Source organism: Carcharhinus amblyrhynchos, chromosome 6 (assembly GCF_965287045.1).
Source record: "Carcharhinus amblyrhynchos chromosome 6, sCarAmb.v2.hapA, whole genome shotgun sequence".
In the NCBI taxonomy this organism is placed as follows: domain Eukaryota; kingdom Metazoa; phylum Chordata; class Chondrichthyes; order Carcharhiniformes; family Carcharhinidae; genus Carcharhinus; species Carcharhinus amblyrhynchos.
In genome coordinates this window covers 3,003,162-3,024,393 of record NC_137329.1, presented here as the reverse complement: position 1 = coordinate 3,024,393, position 21,232 = coordinate 3,003,162, and the positions used below count along the sequence as shown (strand labels likewise).

At 42.5% G+C, this 21,232-nt stretch overlaps 1 protein-coding gene across 4 annotated transcripts in view; it reads left to right on the top strand.

The window, feature by feature from the left end:
- Positions 1-21,232, top strand: part of LOC145344395 (leucine-rich repeat-containing protein 4C-like) — a 1,050,741-nt gene that overhangs the window by 730,674 nt on the left and 298,835 nt on the right. The gene's annotated exons all lie outside the window — the stretch shown is intronic.

The window sequence follows — 21,232 nt, the reverse complement described above, 5'->3', positions numbered from 1 at the left end:
CTGCTGAAGGAACTCAGCAGAAAGAGTTGCTGCGTTTAATCATGTAAAGAACAAAGCCCAACAACTGTTAGGTGCTGCAGCGACATGTGGAGTAACCCTCAGTCCACAGCTCTGGCTGGGTTCATTACATGAAATAAAAAAAACTCTCGGCCTCTCATGCTTTTTCCCCATTCTTCTGAAACCTTCCACCTACCAGGTTATGTAAGGGGCCAAAGAAAATAATTCAACACCAGCCAGAAGGAAAAAAGTCTAGAATTCTACATAGAAGTGCATGAGAGACTAAAACAGCGTATGAACGAGAGGTCTGTGCTAATCTGCCACCAGTGTCTTGCTGAGTCGTTAGCAAATTTGTTAGTATAGACAGGTAAGCATGACAGATAAAAATACATTCCCAGCACTAGTTCCATCAGAACAAAATGAATCAACGTTCTGCCGTTACACTTCTGTCTTGATGTCTTTTTTGACAAATAAAGCGCAGAAGGTTGAAAATAACTATCGTGCAATCACATGAAACACCAGTGGCTACATAAATTCTGAAAATACAGAGTAATCCTTAGATCTTCAGAAGGATCCAAAGATGTGTCACTGCAAATATCCACAGGCAGAGAATATTTTTTTGAGTAGTTTCTCAAATTTTGCCAAGCAAGGAAGGTGATATGGAGTTGACATATCAGCTATAAGTCAACAGCTTCATTTCTCCCATTTTCGAGTTATTTGACCTTGTACCCAATTGATACATTTTAACAGGGGATCCAAGGAGCTGAAATGATGGATGGGGAATTGATGGACAGGCTGAGTACTTGGCTCAGGTGTGGACTCGTGTCGAGAAATGAAAAGAGCAATTGGATTTTGGAATGAGAAACCTGAAGCAAGTAGGTCAGTCGGTAAAAGCTCTCTTCGTCACCACCAAAAGGTCCTGTTTGCAGGAACTGCCAGGCGGTTTCTTCCCGAGTTATTTTATTTACATGAATTTCCAGTTTATGTCTGTGTCAGCACAATAGAAATCCTCAGTGAATTCTGTGGTGAGAATCAACCGCAACAGAATTGTATGTTTTAGGGAGCCTCGCACATTCAAGAAAGATTCTCGGTTTCCAGTGAGGGGCAAGGAATACAGATGATGCTGAACAAGGAGAAACATTTAAAAACCTAAAGGTGCTGTGGTGTTGACAGTACAGTGAAGAAGAAAATTTTTGATGTTTTTGAAAGCAAAAAAGGGAGGGGGCAAGATTATACAGTACGTTCCAGAGGCAAAGAAAGATCTGAAAATGTGATCTTTTCTCAATAGTACACAATAAAGAACTTGCATTTGTATAGCACCTTCATGGACCACAAGGACATCCTAAAGCACTTTAGAGCTCATCAAGTTCTTTAGATATTTCGTCACTTTGAAAATGTAGAAACATTGGAGCGAATTTGCACGGCAAATCATATAACTGCTACAGCCCATTGAGTCTGCACCAACCACAATCCCACCCAGACCCTATACCCATAACCTCTCCCCACTAATTTGAGAGTATCCTCCATCATTTGACCTACCTATTATTGACCTAAGATGGTCTTGTGGTGCAGTGCAGAATACCCCTACCTCTGGGCCAGAATCTTTGGGTTCAAGCCCCTCTCTGGGATTGATATGCAAAAAAGGCGCATTGATAACGTAACCAGATATGTTGATAATTAGCCTGTAAATCCTTCCGATACACCTGATGGCAGGCGTTAAAAGTAGGAGAGATCCCTAGTCAGTCATACAGTAGAAAGCAATCACAAACCACTGCATAACCTTGCCCAGCATAACTATGGACCGATCCATGGAAGCCCATGTTGCCAATGCCGTCTTTGGGCACAGAATTTGGAGAAGAAGGATTCTTGATCTGCACACTGGACCTTCACAATGACATTGAGGGAATTTTAAATGTGAAGAGGGAGCACGGCTCAGATATGATCAAGATATCTGTCAAAAGTTCAGTTGATGTTATCTGCGAGGGTATCCCAACCTGGAATATTGACTCATGCTGGTACATAGTTTTGTTTACAGGAATGGTGTAAAGAGTCACATGGAAGACCCAGGGAGAACAGTAACCAGCTCAGTCATAGTTTAACATTTATTAAAAACTATTTATGACAATAAAGAAAAAACACATATACAAGAAAGGTGCTGTAATGATCAAATGATGTGGAGATGCCAGTGTTGGACTGGGGTGGGCACCAGGTTAAAGTCTGGTCAGATTAAAGTCACGAGCTTTTGGAGCACTGTTCCTTCATCAGGTGACTTACCTGATGAAGGGGCAGTGCTCCGAAAGCTCGTGTTGCCAAATAAACCTGTTGGAATTTAACCTGATGTTATGAGACTTCTTATTGTAATGATCAAAGGCAGTTACGTACAGGAAATCCTAAGCACACCCACACAGTTAGTGGAACAATTACCCTTTTTGATTCAAAGTATATTTATGAGGTCTAAACTCGATCAGAACTTGCCTTTTCCCAAACAACATCCAATTCAATAGATCTATAATTAAAGGTCATTTTATAGTTACCACACCTGTATTAATTTGAGGAGTTATCGAAGAAATGTCTCTTCTTGGTTTAATGAAGATATGGTTTTAACTGCCTCCACGGAGATTTCTGCACTCTTGCTTCTGGTCTGCTACTTGGAATGTGCCCCTCCTTGCAAAAAGGTTTGGCAATTATACTATTTTCCCTATTGATGGTTCACTTTGTATATTTGTTGTCTGTTCCCTCAGCTTCTGATTTTCTAAAATATTAGCATCTGTACAAATCCCCCAACTGCTTCAATCACCTAAGATGTTTCCATCTGGCAGGACAACATGTTCTCCTGGTCTGTCTAAGAAATGCTAAGCTTGTTACCGGGAGACTCAAATCCTGTGAAACACCTTTTGAAATGCTGGTGTTTTCTAACCAGTTAGTTTTGTCACATTCTTGGTATTGCTTGTTATAAGGCACATTCACAACACTACACTCTTCTCCTCACGAATAACAATGCTCCCAAGTTTTGTGCCATGAAATGATTCCCTGTGTACTGAGACCGAGATCATTCATATCTATCAGCAAAAGCGGGGGAACCAAAACTGACCCCTGTGGAACTCCACTATAAACCTTCCTCCGGTCTGAAAATATCAGTTGACCATTACTCCCGGTTATCTACTAACTGGACAGTTTTGTATCGAAGTTCTGACTGTCCCTTTTGTTCTATGAATTACAGCTTTCCAGTTTGCAATTTTGAACTTCAACGGCGCAATTCCTGAAATTATGGGAGGTTTCACCCCTTTACGAGTTGCTGTTACACCGAACATTGGAATCATAAACTCTGCGTACTAAAAGGCCAGGTTTATCTTTCAGCTAGGCAGAGTGGGAAGTGGAGCTATGATCAGAAACTAGTGCATTGCCACAGCTCCGTGCTATTGACATGGGTGGACTGACCTATTGGATCAGCACAAACTCATTTGCTGATGAGCAAGGTCCAATATCAACAAACCCTTTGCAACAAAGGTTTTCGAGCAACACGGTTCCCAACTGAGACCACCCACAATACAGGACCTGTTGACGAATTGACACTTTTCCAAAAAGATGTCCACATTAGATAATAAGCTGGCACCACATGCCTCAGTAGTAACTAACAATGTGCTGCTGACCTGAAATATTTCAGTATTTTCACTGTGCATCGCTAGGGGGTTGCTGAGAAGGAGCAGAGCATTGCTAGCTGTGTCTCACACCATAGAATCCTTCATATTCTTTGACTCAATGCAGCTTTGAATGTTTCCAGAGCATCAGGTTTATTAATCAATGGTTCAGAAAAGGTGAAGTCCTGTAAGAACGCAGCATGTGTTTTCCCTTTATCGTTCCGTGGGTTTTAGTTTAATAAGAGGCATTTTCATGATTGAACAGCTGCCGGGTGGAGGTAAATATTTCACTGTGCAAAACAGTCTCATTAAAGGATTGGATTCTGACAGTGTTCACCAGCTCCTATTTGCTAGATTGCCTGGGGCACTTGCACACACTGCAAGAATGCCAGGCGTTTATGAGGCCAGAAAGGATTTGACTGACAAGCGTGTAAATATTGGGCAACAATATGTGTAGTCAGGATGTAATGAAGCTTGCTAGAGTGTGACAATGAAAGCGTTATCTTGAACAAAAAAAAAGCCTTGGACCTTAGCACAATAACTGCTCAGCACTCAAACTAAAATGTCACAGTAAATGTATTTGGAAAATCATCCCACCGTTTTGGAAGCTCACAGGCTGCGTGCCAACTCTCAGTCGCCTCTCCAGCTCCCCCTAGACTATAAACCTCACCACCGAAAATCAAGCTATTGTTTCCAGGGCTGTGATTGACCTCATCGACACTGGACCTTTTCCCTCCACAGCTTCCATCTTCATAGCCCCCCCAAACCTGCACAGCCCACCTCCATCCCTTCCCCAAAATCCACAAACCAGACTGCCCTGGTACATTGTTCAGAACATTGAATACAGGAGTTGGGATGACTTGTTCAAGTTGTATAAAACATTGGTAAGGCCACATTTGGAATAGTGTGTACAGTTCCGATCACCCTGTTATAGAAAGGAAATTATTAAACAGGAAAGATTTACTTGGATACTACCAGGACTTGATTGTTTGAGTTATAAGGAGAGGCTGGATAGATTGGGACTTTTTCCTCTAGAGCGTTGGAGGCTGAGGGCTAATCTTGTAAAGGTCTATAATATAATAAGGGGCATAGATCAGTTATTTAGTCAATATCTTTTCCCAAAGGTTGGGGAGTCTAAAACTAGAGGGCCTAGGTTTAAAGTGAGAGGGGAGAGATATAAAAGGGTCCAGGGGGACAATTTTTTCACACAGAGGGTGGTGAGTGTCTGAAACAAACTGCCAGAAGTAGCAGTAGAGGCGGGTACAATCTTGTCTTTTAAAAAGCGTTTAGATAGTTACATGGGTAAGATGGGTATAGAGGGATATGGGCCAAATGTGGGCAATTGGAATTAGCTGAGGGGCTAAAAAAGGATGACATGGACAAGTTGGGCTGAAGGGCCTGTTTCCATGCTGTAAACCTCTATGACTCACATGCAATCCTTCTATACCTCCATGCCCCACCAGGAGGTCTAAGGAATTTGCGCTTCTTCCTTGAGCAGAGACCTGAACAGTCCATGTCCACCACCGCTCTCCTCCATCTGACTGAACTTGTTGTCATTCAACAATTGGTCTCACTTCCTGCAAATAAAATGTGTGGCTATGGATACCCGCATGTGCCGCAATTATACCTGTCTTTTTGTGAGTTATGTGGATAACTCCTTGTTCCAGTCTAATTCAGGATTATTCCCACAACTCATTTTCCATTTCATCAATACCTGGATCGATGCCGTTTCAAATCCTTGTCTGGGCCTGGAAAAATGTATCAATTATTATTCCAATTTCCACCCCTCTCTCACCTTCACATGCTCCAGCTCCCACACTTCCCTTCCCTCTCTTGACCTCTCTGTCTTCATTTCTGGTGATAGACTTACCACTGTTATGATCCCAGTTGAAGCTGATCAGGAAGATCCCAGAATGGAACTCTGGCTCAGAAGACCATAACTTTTACATGTTTGTTGGAAAACATTAGAGGAACAGAGTCACAGGACTGCTGATTAGTTCCAACAGCAGGGAAAAAAATATTAACCATGAAACCATGGATTGTGATAGAATACTCCTTCACTCTCCCCTTAGCTTCACAATTATACACAGATTTTAAGATTAACACAGATTACAAAGCATATTTTATGCTACGATGGTCTCAATTGCACATAAAGTCCCTTTAACCATACTGATTGATTGTGGCCAAATTCACCCAATCCACTCTGAATCTAAGGATTTCTCCTCAGAATCCTCTTAGATAATTGTCATGTGAGAGTTGTTAAGCTCTACTCCCGAAAAACACTTCAAAATCTGCTTTCACAATAAGGGGAGCAATCCTAGCTAAAACATACTAAATGTCAAATGACTCTGAAAATGGGAGAGAATTGCACCCATTTTTTTGTGCGAGCTCTGAGATGCTATCTTATGATAATTAGAGAAAAAAATGAGTCAACGTATCATTCTCGCTAGTAGGAGGGGTAGGCGGAGTCCAGTCGTGCCAGGAAGCCAGCTGCTGAATGTCAAAGGGCACTATTGCACATGCGCCTGAACTCCAATGCACTATGTTTACAGATTAAAGTTTATTTATTAGTGTAACAAGTAGGTATACATAGTAACTGCATTGTAGTGTTAGTGAAAATCCCCTAGTCACCACACTCTGGCGCCTGTTCAGGTACACTGAGGGAGAATTTAGCTTGGCCAATGCACCTAACCAGCATGTCTTTCGGATTGTGGGAGGAAACCGGAGCACCTGGAAGAAACCCACATAAACATGGGGAGAACGTGCAGGCAGTGACCCAAGCCAGGAATCAAAGCCAGGTCTCTGGCGCTGTGAGACAGTAGCACCAACCACTGTCTGGAGGGAACCCACCCATACACAGGGAGAATGTGTAAACTGCAGACAGACAGTGACCCAAGCCGAGAATCGAACCTGGGTCTGTGGCACTGTGAGGCAGCAGTGCTAACTACTGTGCCACCATGCCACCCACAGTAAAGAGGAGGGAGGGTTGGGGGGGTCATTGAAAAAGTATAAGAACATAAGAAATAGGAGCAGGAGTAGGCCATCTAGCCCCTCGAGCCTGCTCCGCCATTCAATAAGATCTTGGCTGATCTGAAATGAATCAGTTCCACTTTCCCGCTTTCTCCCCATAACCCTTAATTCCCTTGTCTATCAGAAACCTATCTACCCGTGACTTAAATATATTTAGCGAGGTAGCCTCCACCACTTCAACGGGCAGAGAATTCCAGAGATTCACCACCCTTTGAGTGAAGAAGTTCCTCCTCAACTCCGATCTAAACTGCACCTCCCCCCCCCCCTTATTTTGAGGCTGTGCCCTCTAGTCCTGCTGTCCTTTCTAAGCAGGAAGAATCTCTCTACCTCTACCCTATCTAGCCCCTCCATGATCTTATATGTCTCTATAAGATCCCCCCTGGAATATCTGAATGTTTCTGTGTGCGGCTCCAAGAAAAAGAGGTGAGATGGAAGTGAGCGACAGTGGAAACTCTTGTACTTTGTGTTACGATTACTCTGGAACTGGATGTTTCATACACGTTCTATTTAGATATTCCTGTGGCATGGAACTTTCATTGGTGGTAAAAAAAGAGAAACAAAAGCGTTTAAATGATGGAAATGAAAAGTGCCCACCAATTAGAGTAACAACTCACTCACTGAGCAATAAATGCTCTCATTAGCAGTCATTTCCTGCAGCAGTAAGTGAGCAAATACTTCACAAATGACACTCGTACCAACAAAGGGAATTCCAATTGACTTGCCTTTCCTATTCAGTACTGTGTAAAATACCGACATACACACACACACACACAGATTCCTCAGGGGAGCTTTTTCACATTAAAGCATTCTTTAGATTTTAAAATGAGGATGCACAGTTAAGGATTTCTCATTACCCAAAGAGCTAGTTTTCTAAATAGTGACACAAAGCAGTGTGAAAATCCGATTACATTCTCAGACCCGTGATAATGAGTAAATGAGTACCTATTGTCTTGTGGGCTCAGTCAGTCAACCAACTCTCATTCAATAATAAAGCACAGGAGAGACCATTCAGCCCACCATGCCTCTCCTGTTTTTTTTTAAAGGAAATTGTTAAGTCTCATTTTCCCCGCTGAAAACTGCAATTGTTTTCCTGCGCCCATTCCTTTTTGAAAGTTATTATTTACCTAATTCCACCACCTTTCCAGCATTTCAACTCACAATATTTGCTGTGTCAAATAAAATCCCCTTTCCTTCGTTCTGGGTCTGTTTCCATCTCCCGCCAATGATTTTTTTCAAAACCTTTCAGGGGATATGGTCATCTCTGGCTATGCCAGCATTTATTGCCCATCCCTAATTGCCCCTTGAGAATATGGTGGTGAGCTGCCTCCTTGAACCACTGCAGTTTGTGTAGTGTAGGTACATCCACAGTGCTGTTAGGGGGGGGAATTCCAGGATTTTTGACTCAATTACTGCTTCCCGTGCGTGATGTAATCAGTGTTTTTAGGAAAAAGGTTTACCTTCATCTGCTTAACTTCTGCCCTCCATATCTATCTCCTGGTGATTATCTTAATGAACTTAATTTCCCTTCTCACTGTGCCTTCTCCTTATTTACTCCTTCAAAATCTTTCAGAATTTGAGCACCTCTATTGATTTGTCTTTCACTATTTGTGCTCTAAGGGAAAAGAAATCTCAGCTTCTCCAATCTCTCTACACTGAAGCCCCTCACCCCCCACCCTTTACATGGATCTCCTCAGCTCTATCTCTAAGAGATTGGCATTCCTCCCAAAGGATGCTGTACAGAATTGAAACAGTACCTCTCCTGAGGCCGAGGCTATGTTATATAAATCCATAGAATCCCTTCAGTGCAGAAGGAGGCCATTCAGCCCATCAAGACCACACCATCTCTCTGAGAGAGCATCTTACCTAGCCCCTCTCCCCTGCCCTATCCCTGTAACTCTACATTCACCATGTCCAATCCACTCAACCTACATATCTTTGGACACTAAAGAGTAAATTAGAGTGGCCAATCTACTTAACCTGCACACCTTTGGACTGTGGGAGGAAACTGGAGCTCGCAGAGGAAACCCACACAGACACAGGGAGAAGGTGCAAACTAAATGAACAGTGATTCAAGGCCGGAATTGAACCGAGTCCCTGGTGCAGTGAGACAACAGTGCTAACCACTGTGCCACCATACTGTCCTATAAAGGTTCAGCTGTTGTACTTTGCGCCTCTACGTGTGAAGCCAGGATCCTGTCTGTGTTTTTAACGGCTTTATAAATTTGTTCTATCTGTAAAAAAAAGGTGTACATCCCAAGCTTTCTCCTTTGACCTACTTTAACGGTGTAGAATTGTGTTTATATTGCTTCTCCACTCTGTTCCTCTTTCTCAAATATGAATCTGGAGTGATGAAGCTATCACAGCTGCGTTCTAATTTGTCTTCATTTGAAGTCAGTTTCCAAAGTTTACACTGGGTAATGATTAGATGAACTCTGACTGTGCTCCATTAAATTCTTCTCCCCACCTTGCTGGGGACACTGAGGCAAAAGTTTCAATATCATTCTGCGCTTCTCAAAGTTGTGCTTATGTGACATAAGAAATAGCTTTAAAGATGGATGCATCACTTAATCAAACTGGTACTTCAAATCCAACCATGTTCTTATAAAGTTAGATTAAAATGCTGAAAATAGTTAACAAGAGAGGGTATATCTTTGGCAATGGCAGAGAAAGCACTGGAAAAATAAGATTTCTAGATGGTGCTGAATCCCATTATTAAAAATTGCCAAAGGATCAAAGCCAGAACCAAGCTGCAGCAGATGACGAGAGACTAAAGCTTAGCTCTAACTATTCTCAGGATTTTCATTAAACATTGCATGATGTGCCACTGGTACAGTGGCACGGTGATTAGCACTGCTGCCTCACGCTGCCAGGGACTCAGGTTCGATTCCTGGCTCGGGTCACTGTCTGTGTGGAGTTTGCACATTCTCCCCGTGTCTGCGTGGGTTTCCTCTGGATGCTCCAGTTTCCTCCCACAACCTGAAAGACGTGCTGGTTAGGGTGCATTGGCCAAGCTAAATCCTGCTTCAGTGTACCCGAACGGGCACCGGAGTGTGGCGACTAGGGGATTTTCACAGTAACTTCATTGCAGTGTTATGTATGGCTACTTATGACATTAATAACTAATAAAATAAATAAATTGAACCCTGAGGTGCAAACGTGCCCCAGAAATGAAAGAGTTGAAAATGTGCATAGATAATACCCAGTGTTCATTACAAACAGGAGATTCTGTTTTAAACTCAGATCTCTCATCTTTCAAAGCCTTCATTTGTGCTAAGTTAAGTGTCCAATAATTGCAATAATTTGAATTCCACAACGACAAAAATTGGTGAAATTAATGGTTAAAAGAGTGCCCTTGCAGAGCACTTTGCTAATCTTGTTATGGAGGGTTTAAACTGGTTTGGCAGGTGGATGGAAACCAAGATGTAGTATTGGAAAGGATAAAGAAATTGCACAAAGCATCAGGAGAGATCCAGGTAGCATTAGTTTCAGGTAAAGGCCATTCGGCCATTGTCACAGATGTCTATAGACTGCTGTCCCCTTTGACAGGGAAAACTGACTGCTGGTACCCACACACCCTGGGCATTCTCTCTTCTAACTTCTTCCATCAGGAAAAAGATACAAAAGTCTGAGGTCAAGTACCAACCGACTCCAGAATAGCTTCATTAGAATGGACTTATCACATATTAAGCTGATCTTTCTCCACACCTGAATTATGACTGTAATGCGATATTCTGCAATCTCCCCTTTCTTTCTCCTCCTGTGTACTTTATGAACAGTGTGCTTTGTCTGTATAGCATGCAGGAAGCAGTACTTTTCACTGTATCCCCATGCATGTGACAATAATAAATCAAATCAAATTAACCTGAGGGCCACCACACCTCAGCAAGGGGCAAGTTTGAGAAGGCACAGCCTTCAGGAATAACCTCAGTCAGGACAGGAATTGAACCCCCACTGTTGGCATTGCTCTGCATCACTAACCAGCCGTCTAGCCAACTGAGCTAAACTGAGAGTGTAAGACAGAGTAAGACTCTGACTAAGAAGGATTATATTACAAAAGAATTTAGGTTGACAGTGCTTGTATATAAATAGAGGCAGTGCAGTCAGTAATGTTGCTGAGCTGATCACCATGTGGAAATATCAGCTTGTGTTTTGCCGATTGGGCAAACAGCCCAATGCGGGCATAGAAAATGCTTATCGATGGTAAGCAATGTCAGCCAACAGAACCTGCCCTGAATTTTAATTAGCTAATGAATTAATTGAGTCAATTAATCGGCTCCCTATTTCGTACACCAGCCTGCCCCCACGTGCTGTCAGAATCAGAGTACTGCATCATAAGTGCCTCCTCAGTGCTCCCAGAGGCAGAGAATGCTGCTGAGCCAGGCAGGAGCTGTTACCGATACAGAACAATATAAACTTATTAAACAAATACATTCCCGAGTGCTGGAGGGCAAACCCTCTGGGAAAATCACTGGATATGTGGAGACCATCTTGCCTGCCCATGCCCGCCTCTTTGCCATAAAAAGTACCCTCCTTTCCCCCCAGCCACCATCTTGCCGTTGGGAGGTTGATGGGCTCCTCATGCACAACCAGGGGTTCCATCCACCACTGAGGACATGTTGGTGGCCCCTTTAAAGTGCTCATAATTGGACCTTTATTTGTGGGAAGTGGTCGGCTGAGGGCATCTTTTCCCCCAGTTTGTTGAACAATGTGAAGCGAACCCCCCTGTTGGAGGAATGTGGCATGCTCCTCATCATCAATGATCAGAGGAAGATAGGCTGTACCTCTTGGAATTAAGTGAATCCAATCAAGTAGAAGTTCTGTATGATTTCAAAAGAAAAATGGATGGGCACATGAAAGAAATAAGCTTACCAAACTATGGGGATAGAGCAGTGAAGGGGACTGAGTGGATTTATAACAGTCCCCCAAAATGGAACAGATGGGCTGAATAGCCTCCTTCTATATTGTATTGCCTCAAAATGGACAACTGATACATTCGTTACTGATGGCTGACTCTTCAACGTCCTTTATTCTTTGGCAACTCAACAATGTTCAGTGATATCAATTAATATAAACCAATTTTTCCAATATTCACATTTCTGGTTTTCATTTGAGAACTGAATGAAAGATATGAAAATGTATATAGAATCCAGTGCGTTGTTTCAGCAATTGAATGCAACATTTATGATGAGCACATAACATCTACCTCAATGTCAGTGAAACGAAGGATGTTGTCATTGACTTCAGCAAGCATCATGGGAGTCATGCCTACACCAACGGAGATGACGTGGAAATGGTCAAGAGCTTCAGGTTTCTAGTTGTCCAGATGACAAACAACCTGTCCTTGTCTGTTCATGCTGATGCTTTGGTTAAGAAAGCCCACCAATGCCTTCACTTTCTCAGGAGGCTAATAAAATTCAGGATGTCCACTACTGCTCTCACCAATGTTTACAGATACACCATAGAAAGTAACCTTTCCAGATGTATCACAGCTTGGTATGGCTCCTGGTCTGTTCAAGGCTGCAAAAAACTATAAACAGTTTTGAACATATCCCAATCCATCAAGCAAACCAGCCTCCCATCCATTGATACTGTCTACACTTCCCACTGCCTCGGAAAAGCAACCAACGTAATCAAGGACCCCAGGCATGTGCTGAGATTTTACAACCTCATTCGGGCGAGGCTTGTAAAATCCCGCCCGAGACTAATAGAGAATTCCATTCTGCAGTCCTTGGCCACCCCGATTCCAGGGCAGATGGGCTGCTAAAATTTCGGCCATTCTCTCTTCCACCTTCTTCCATTGGGAAAAAGATACAAAAGTCTGAGGTCATGTGCCAACTGACTCAAGAACAGCTTCTTCCCTGCTGCTGTCAGACTTTTGAAAGGACCTGTCTTATATTAAGTTGATCTTTCTCTGCACACTACCTACGGCAAAAACAATACATTTTGCTCCCTCTCCTTGCCTTCTCTATGAATGATATGCTTTGTAGAGTTTGGAGGGAACACGACTTTTCACTGTATGCTAATACATATGACAATAATAAATCAAATCAAATCAAATCCAATCAAAGCATTGCCTTTTACCTATACTAGGCTAAGTACACAACATTATTATTTCCAGACAAAATATATTATCAACTCAGTCATTGGATACATATATACTCAAAAACCACTTGGCAGATCGATTACTGACCATAGAATATACATTCGGAGCATTATTCACTACATGGCAAAGTACTTGTTTTATGTATTCCATCAGATTCTGGACTGTAAATATATATAAAAAGTAATGAACTGGAAGACCTGTCTCTGGTACAAGACACTGGAGATGCATGCATTGCAAATATATAAATTTTACTGAGAAATGCTCTTCTACAGATTCTGTATCTCAGACTTAAAGGTGTAAAGATCAAATGCTTACATTTGCTTTAGGAAGGGCAATTGTAACCCTGGAATAGTCAGTGGAAATTCCACTAGGTGATCCATTTATCCCTTGGGCAAATTCATTGTGAGTAATTTACATTGCCTGTGAGATTAAGTAATGTCTATAAAGGTGCCTTTTAATCTCCAAGCCATTCTGTGTTTGAGTGTTCACTGCTCACTTATCGGACAGTAGTCAGAAGGAGTAGGATTACAATTCTACTACAGAGTTCAATTTAAATTGCAGTTTACTTTAAAGTTATGGTGGATTCAATCTTTCCATCAATTAAATTATTGTACATTTCCATATTCTTAGAAATAGCATGATACAATTTCAACCGACTAATGATTGTGAATCAAAGATTGGCTATTGATGTGGGTTAATATTAAAAATGGCTCATATTTTGCACTAGTAACAGTATTGAACCTGTTAGTGTTTGGTGTTGTTACTCCTCCAATATAGACACCAACCTCTGAAGGCTGCGTATTTACAGTTAAACTCAGAACCAGAGTTTGTTGCAATGAGTTTATAATTCTCCACAGGGTGCTATTGAAGGTACAATCAAGGAGAAATCACTGAACTGATGCAAATGTGTTCTTTTAGTTCCTGCTATTATGGAGAACAAAGAACAGTACATCACAGAAACAGGCCTTTCTGCCCATCAAGTCTGTGCTGACACAGGTGCCTCTCCAATCTAATATTTTCCTGCCTCTACCTGGTCCATATCCCTCTGTTCCCTGTCTATTCGTGTATCTATCCTGATGCCTCGTGAACATTGTTATAGAATTTGCTTCCACCACCTCCTCCAGCAGCGCGTTCCAGGCATTCACCACCCTCTGTGTGAAAAACTTGCCCCTTACATCTCTTTTAAACTTTCCCCTCTCACTTTCAACCTATGCCCCTGAGTAAGTGACCCTTCAACCCTGGGAAAAAGACTCTGACTATCTACTCTATCCAAGCCTGTCATAATCTTGTAAACCTCTATCAGGTCCCCCCTCACCCTCCAACGCTGCAATGAAAACAATCCAAGTCTGTTCAACCTTTCTTCATAGTCCATATCCTCCAAACCAGGCAACATCCTGGTAAATCTCTTCTGCACCCTTTCCAATGCATCAACATCCTTCCAGTAGTGTGGAAACCAGAATTGTACACAATACTCCAAATGCGGCCTAACAAAAGTCTTACACAGCTGCAACATGATTTTCCAATTCCTATACTCAACACCCTGACCGATGAAGGCCAGCATGCCATAGGACTTCTTGATCACCTTCAGGGACCTGAGGGCCTAGATCCCTCTGTATGCTAATGTTTCTAATGGCTCTACCATTTACTGTTTACTTTCCTTCTGCAGTCGACCTTCCAAATCGCATCACCTCACATTCGTCTGGGTTAAATTCCATCTGCCATCTTTCGACCCAGGTCTCCAGCTGATTTATATCCTGCTGTACCTTCTGACAATCCTCCTCACTATTCCTCTGACTTTTGTATCACTTGCAAATTTACTAATCAGACCACCTGCGTTTCGTCCAAATGATTTATTTTTATTACAAATAACAGAGGCCCTAGCACTGATCCTTGTGGAACATTGCTCGTCACTGACCTCCAGTTAGAAAAGTACCTTTCCACTGCTTCTTTCTGCTTTCTATGCCCAAGCCAGATTCAGAACAAAGAGCAAAGAAAATTACAGCACAGGAGCAGGCCCTTCGGCCCTCCAATACCCTGTACCGACTGTGCTGCCTGACTTAACTAAAACCCCCTATACTTCTGGAGACTATATCCCTCTATTCCCATCTCATTCATGTACTTGTCAAGATGCCTCTTAAAAGTCACTATCATATCCACTTCCACTATCTCCCTTGGCAACAAGTTCCAGGTTCCCACCACTCTTTGTATAAAAATCTGCCTCATACATCTCTTTTAAAACTTACCCCTCGCACCTTGAACCTATAATTGACTCTTCCACCCTGGGAAAAAGCTTCTGACTATCCACTCTGCCGAAGTCTCTCATAACCTTTTAGATTTCTATCAGGTCTCCCCCTCAACCTCCACTGCTTCAGTGAGAACAATCTTACCAGCTCACCTCGGATCCTATATGACTTCACCTTCTGTATCAGCCTGGCATGAGGAACCTTATTGAATGCTTTACTAAAGTCCATGTAGACAACATCCATTGCCCTGCCCTGGTCAATTTTTCCTCAAACGCTTCCTCAAACAGCTCAATCAAGTTGGGGGCCACAGTGGCACAGTGAATAGCTGCCTCACAGCACCAGGGACCCAGGTTCAATTCCGACCTTGGGTCACTGTCTGTGTGGAGTTTGCACATTCTCCCCATGTCTGCATGGGTTTTTGTCCTGGTGCTCTGGTTTCCATGCACAGTCCAAAGATATTCGGGTTAGGTTGATTGGCCATGCTAAATTGACCCAAGTGTCAGGGGATTAGTAGGGTAAATATGTGGAGTTATGTGAATAGGATCTGGGTGGGATTGAGGTCAGGTTAGACTCGATGGGCCAAATGGCCTCCTTCTGCACTGTGAGGATTCTATGATTCTATGAGACATGATGTCCCCTTCACAAAACCATGCTGCCTTAATGCTTATAAGCCTATTCTCTCCCAGATGTGAGTAAATCCTGTCCCTAAGAATCTTTTCCAATAATTTCCTCACCACTGATGTAAGGCTCTCAGACCTGTAATTTCCCAGACTGTCTCTTCTGCCCTTCTTAAACAGAGGAACAACATTAGCTACTCTCCAATCCTTTGATATCTCACCCATGAATAAAAAGAATACAAAGATTTTGGTCAAGGTTTCAGCAATTTCTTCCCTTCCCCACCTCTCAGTATTCTGGGATAGCCCCTATCTGGCACTGGGGACATGTCCACATTAATGTTTTTCAAAACCTCCAATACCTCCTCCCTTTTTATCTCACCATGTACGAGAAAGTCACCATCCTCCTTTCTACATTCACCATTCTTCTCCTTTGTAAGTACTGATGCGAAGTACTGGTTAAGGACCTCACTCCCTCATCTGGCTCCGCACACAAATTCCCTCCACTGTCCTTGAATGGACCTACCCATTCCTTAGCTACCTTCTTCCTCCTTATAAATGTGTAAAAAGCCTTGGGATTCTCCTTAATCCTGCCTGCCAAGGGTATTTCATTGCCCCTTTTAGCCCTCTTACATCCCTGTCTAAGCTCTTTCCTGCTACCTTTGTATTCCTGTAGAGCCTTATCCATTTCCAATTTCCTGAAATTTATGTCTGCCTCCTTCCTCTTTTTCAGTGAACTCACAATCTCTCTTGTCATCCAAGGTTCCTGAATCTTGCCATCTTATCTTTTTTGAAAAACCCTTGAAAATGTTGCATCTTGGTGGACAAGGTGCACAGTGGTTTTGAACTGTTTAATACTGTCAATCCTCATCACTCACCTTGAAAACTAACTCTACATCTGAGAAGTACAAACCTCTCCCTGAGAATTTTTTTTTAAAAGTGTGTTAAAATAGTTTCCTTCAAAACATTTCCGATATTTCAGCTTCTACCATGAACCCAAGTGAATATCCAAATCATTCATTCCATTTGCTGTAAAATTTTAATTGGAATTGAAAAATATAATGCAATTTTCCTCCTGGTTTGTGAAGCGAGATTGTGTTCCTGGCTGCTTACCCTGCTTGCTGACATGACTCTTGTTGGGTACCTGGGGGAGTGGGGGTGGGGGGAGGGAGTAGGGCGTTGGGGGGTGGGTGGGGGGGGTGCCTTTACTTGATGCCAGATTCAAATTGGTGGGAAAGCGGAAGTAAGTCCCTGCCACACACGCCAAGAGGTTAGAGAGTGGAAAGGAGCAGGAATAGACTGGGAATTCAAAAATCAGACTAGCGGACCGGACGGAACAGGTTAAACACAGGATAAAGTAAAGAAGTGACATCCAAATAACACCACAGTGGGGAGGGATGGTCCAACCTGGAGAGGTGGATTTTTCTCAAAAATAAGCAGGCTGGCGCAGCAGGTGAGAAAAATGATGAGAAGGTCATCAGCCCCGGAGGCAGCTCTGGGTGCTGTATTGATCAGCATTCAGCCAAAAGAAATGGAGGGGCGGATCCCATGATGTCATGTTTTGATTGAACCCCTCCCACCAGCAACTTTTGTGATAAATGATTGGGGTCTCCTTTTCAACAGAAAACCTCTAAGTCCCTGTGATGTTAGTGTACCTTTAAGAATTTATTTTTTGAATCATGCTCTCTGCAGTTGTAAGCAAACCTTTTCAGTTTTTTTTTCTCATTGTTGCCAGGCTGTATGCTCAAAGTCCTTTGATTGCTACTACATTGGCTTAAATAGGGTGTTGTTTATTTTCACTCTGAGATTTTTTTATGACTTTGCATTGTGAGGTGGGAGATTGATTGACAGGTTAAAGTTAGATGATTCCTCTCCAGAAAAAAGTCATCTAAGGATCCATTTTCAGTTTTAGTTTAGAAGAGGGTGGACATCAGATTGAAAGCAATGTTTCTTTCTCTCTCCCTGGAGTTGGAAATTTTGCTGTTAGCTGTAATAAAGGTTGCAGGTCTCCCTGGAGTGGAAAATCTGACGTTAGTGGTTGGTTTGACTCGAGACTCTCTCCCTGGTATTTTGGGAAGCTGTTCTGACTTCAAGCTGTTCTGGATGTGTGCGCAGAGGCTGCTAGAAGTTACAAGGCTGTAAAGTCAGAGTTTCAATTCTCCCAGCAGAGCTCTCAGTTTCAGCATCAGCATTCACATATGCTATGTTAAGCCTATGGCACCTGTCTTGTGTATAGGTTTTGTTTGATTGAAATATTTCCTATATTCATTAAGGGTTATATAATATCATGGTTGTTTTGTTTGAGATTGGTAAAAGTTATCGCTAATTTTCTTTCTATGCATGTTAACCGTACACTTAAATCAACTTTGTTTGATAAAAGCTCCCTAGTGAGTTACTTGAATCATACCTGAAGTGAAACATCTCATGCTCACCCTAACCAAATTCAAAGTGAAAAATGTATGATTCAGGAGGACTTCATAAAACACTTTGGAGTTTCTGACCTGAATTATAACATCCCCCCACCCTAAAACAAATCACCCACCCCTCCACAACACCACCCCCCCCCGACACGCTCGTCTTAAACAGCTCCTCCCAACAAATCACCTCCCTGAATACACCCCCTTCTTAAACGACACCTCCAAACAAATGCTGCCCCCCCCCCCAGCTCCATGGAACACCCTTCATGAAACAACTACCCATGCAATCTCCACCCCCACCCCCAGAACATCCCACTGACAATGCCAAGGGGGCAGAACCCGTGGACAGTGTCAATGTACTGCCTGGGCACAATCATCTCCCCCTTTGGGGATGTACTGACTGGCAAGTTCTGCTCACCAGGTGCACATAATGGGGGGGTGTGGGTGGGGGGATGTTTGGGGGGGAGGTGCCATGATTTACAGGGTACCCCAATGTGATTTCTTTTTTATTTGTAGCATACGGGCATCACTGGCTGGCCAGCATTTATTGCCCATTCCTAGCTGACCTTGTTCAGAGGTCAGCTGAGAGTCAACCACATTGGTGTGACACTGGAGTCACGCATAGGCCAGACCAGGTGAGGACAGCAGATTTCCTTCCCTAAAGGACATTAGTGAACCAGAAAGGTTTTTCCGACAATCGACAATGGTTTCATGGTCATCAATAGATTCTTAATTCCAGATCTTTTTTCATTGAATTCAAATTCTACCATCTGTCGTGGTGGGATTCGAACCCGGGTCCCCAGAACATTAGCTGAGTTTCTGGATTAACAGTTTAGTGATAATACCACTAAGCCATCACCTCCTCTACTAGATAATCTAATGAGAATGGGAGTACTATCAGGTGGGATGGCCTGACAATTATATTTAAACATACTCACTTGGAGGTCCTGCCACTGAACTTTGGGATTCCCTTCATTGTGGGGTGCAGGAGCAATCAGAGTGGGAACCCGGCTGATGTAAATTCTGTATTGAGTTACGAATCCCATACCCTTAACCAGGAGGGCAACATCCCACCCAACTGTTGTTCAGCTTTTAACTTAAACAAATTCCAAGCATCCCAGTTCAACAAGGCAAACAAGAACAGTAGTCAACTCTTTAATTCATTCAACTATTTATTCCTTTACTTCATACTTAGGGTACAGATTCAAACTTAAACAGTTGTGATTCATCAACTCTCAACTGAACTTTAATTCTGATGTGAACATCAACTTTAACTGAACATTAATTATTTAACTGAAAACAGACGCAACCAGTTTTAGGGAAGAATTGGCCAAATCCTTCCAGATATTGAATCTATTTTCGTTGTCATCCCTGAGGAAAATTCCTGCAGGACAGACTTCTCACCGTGCCACCCCTAGGGAAGGAAAAAATGGAAATAGCTGAATTGCTTTTTCTGAGAGTTGGTGTGGATGTAACAGGTCCCTTGTGTGCTGTAGCCATTTTGTGATTCTATCTTTATGAGTATCACCACTAACTAAGAAACCTGAACCACTGATGTTTATATATCAGGCAGCTGGAAAGTTAAATTATATTCGTGTATTTTCCAAACTTTTATTTTGTTGCCTTCTTCCATGTTGACCTCCTATCCATTGGTTGGAGGGTATTTGTCAATATACCTGGATGCTTTGCAATACTCTTTTATACCTGACCAGTTTACAAGGCTCAGTCTTTCCATTACTGTATGGTTTTGGTTAGCAATGCACTGCATATAGAATCTTGGCTTTTACTGAGACTCCAATCAATCTCTGCCACATTGCAGAATCCCACATCTGCACTGAGGATTCTATCATTCCGAGAAGCTTTCCTACACAGTGGCGTTTCTCATCGTATCACCAATCCTTTTGTACACAGGAGATAAGCATGTGGAATTTGAACGTTTCTATCCCACTGTCAGTACTCCATCAGTGCCCGATACTTACAAAGCAAGATGAAGAATGTATTTCAGAAAGGTTAAGAATTAATGCATTTTGATGATTTAAGTAGGATGATTGTTAATCACAAGCTGAAATTTATGTGATAAAAGTTACAGTGACTGGTGTACTAAAATTTGTCTTCTTTATACCAGCAACATCAGTGTGCCTGCAGCGTACTAAGACTAATGGAAAATGACACAAGCTCAGACGTGACAATATTTTTAGCCCAGCGTGTGGGAGATGGCTAAGGTGCAGTGCCTCAGGGTACAAGCATGAATTATTCAACACAGTGACCTGTACAGTGGAGTAATTTGATTTTTTTGTGTGCGTTATCCTTTTAGATTTAAAAATCCTGTGGCAATCCCAAGTCTAGTGTACACGGTCGCCGAGGATACAGGATATTTTACAAGCCAAATGTAGTTTATCTTAGAGTACATTGCATTTTTCCAAAGAGCATTAGCCTGACACGCAACAGCAACAAGATTTTGTCTTTACAGGAGACTTTAACATGATTAAAAGTCCCCGGGTGCTTCTTGAGTATCGTTTGTGTTGTTTCAGAAATGAAGTGAGACATGACCTCAGGAGTTCTAAACCAGTTAACCTGATAACAATAGTGAGGAAATGCTCCATACGCTGATATACACGCTTTCCACTGATGTTAATCAGAGACTGCAGGAAACAACCAAACACATGGCAGTTTTCCTCATCCAGCAACCAGCAAGGCTGTACGTTCTGGCCACACGGTCCAGTTATTATTGAATTATTATTCTCATTAAAATGGAGAAAGAGCAGAAAACTCAGGATTATTTTTCTCTTTGATTTTTTCTTCACATTTTGGCTTGATAACGGTGTTTAACATGCTTGCAAATGATTGGATAAAAATGCTTGTTATACCACCTGTCAACCTTGCTGATGGGATATGAGTATTTACGTAGAAACATTGAAGATAGGAGCAGCTGGAGGCCATTCGGCTCTTCAAGCTTGCTCTGCTATTCATCACGATCATGGCTGATCATCCAACTCAATAGCCTAATCCTGCTTTCTCCCCATAACGTTTGATCCCATTTGCTCCAAGTGCCCTACCTAGCCAGCTCTTGAATATATTCAATGTTTTGGCATCAACTATTTCCTGTGGTAACGAATTCCACAGGCTCACCACTCTCTGGGTGAAGAAATGTCTCCTCACCTCCGTCCTAAATAGTCTACCCCGAATCCCC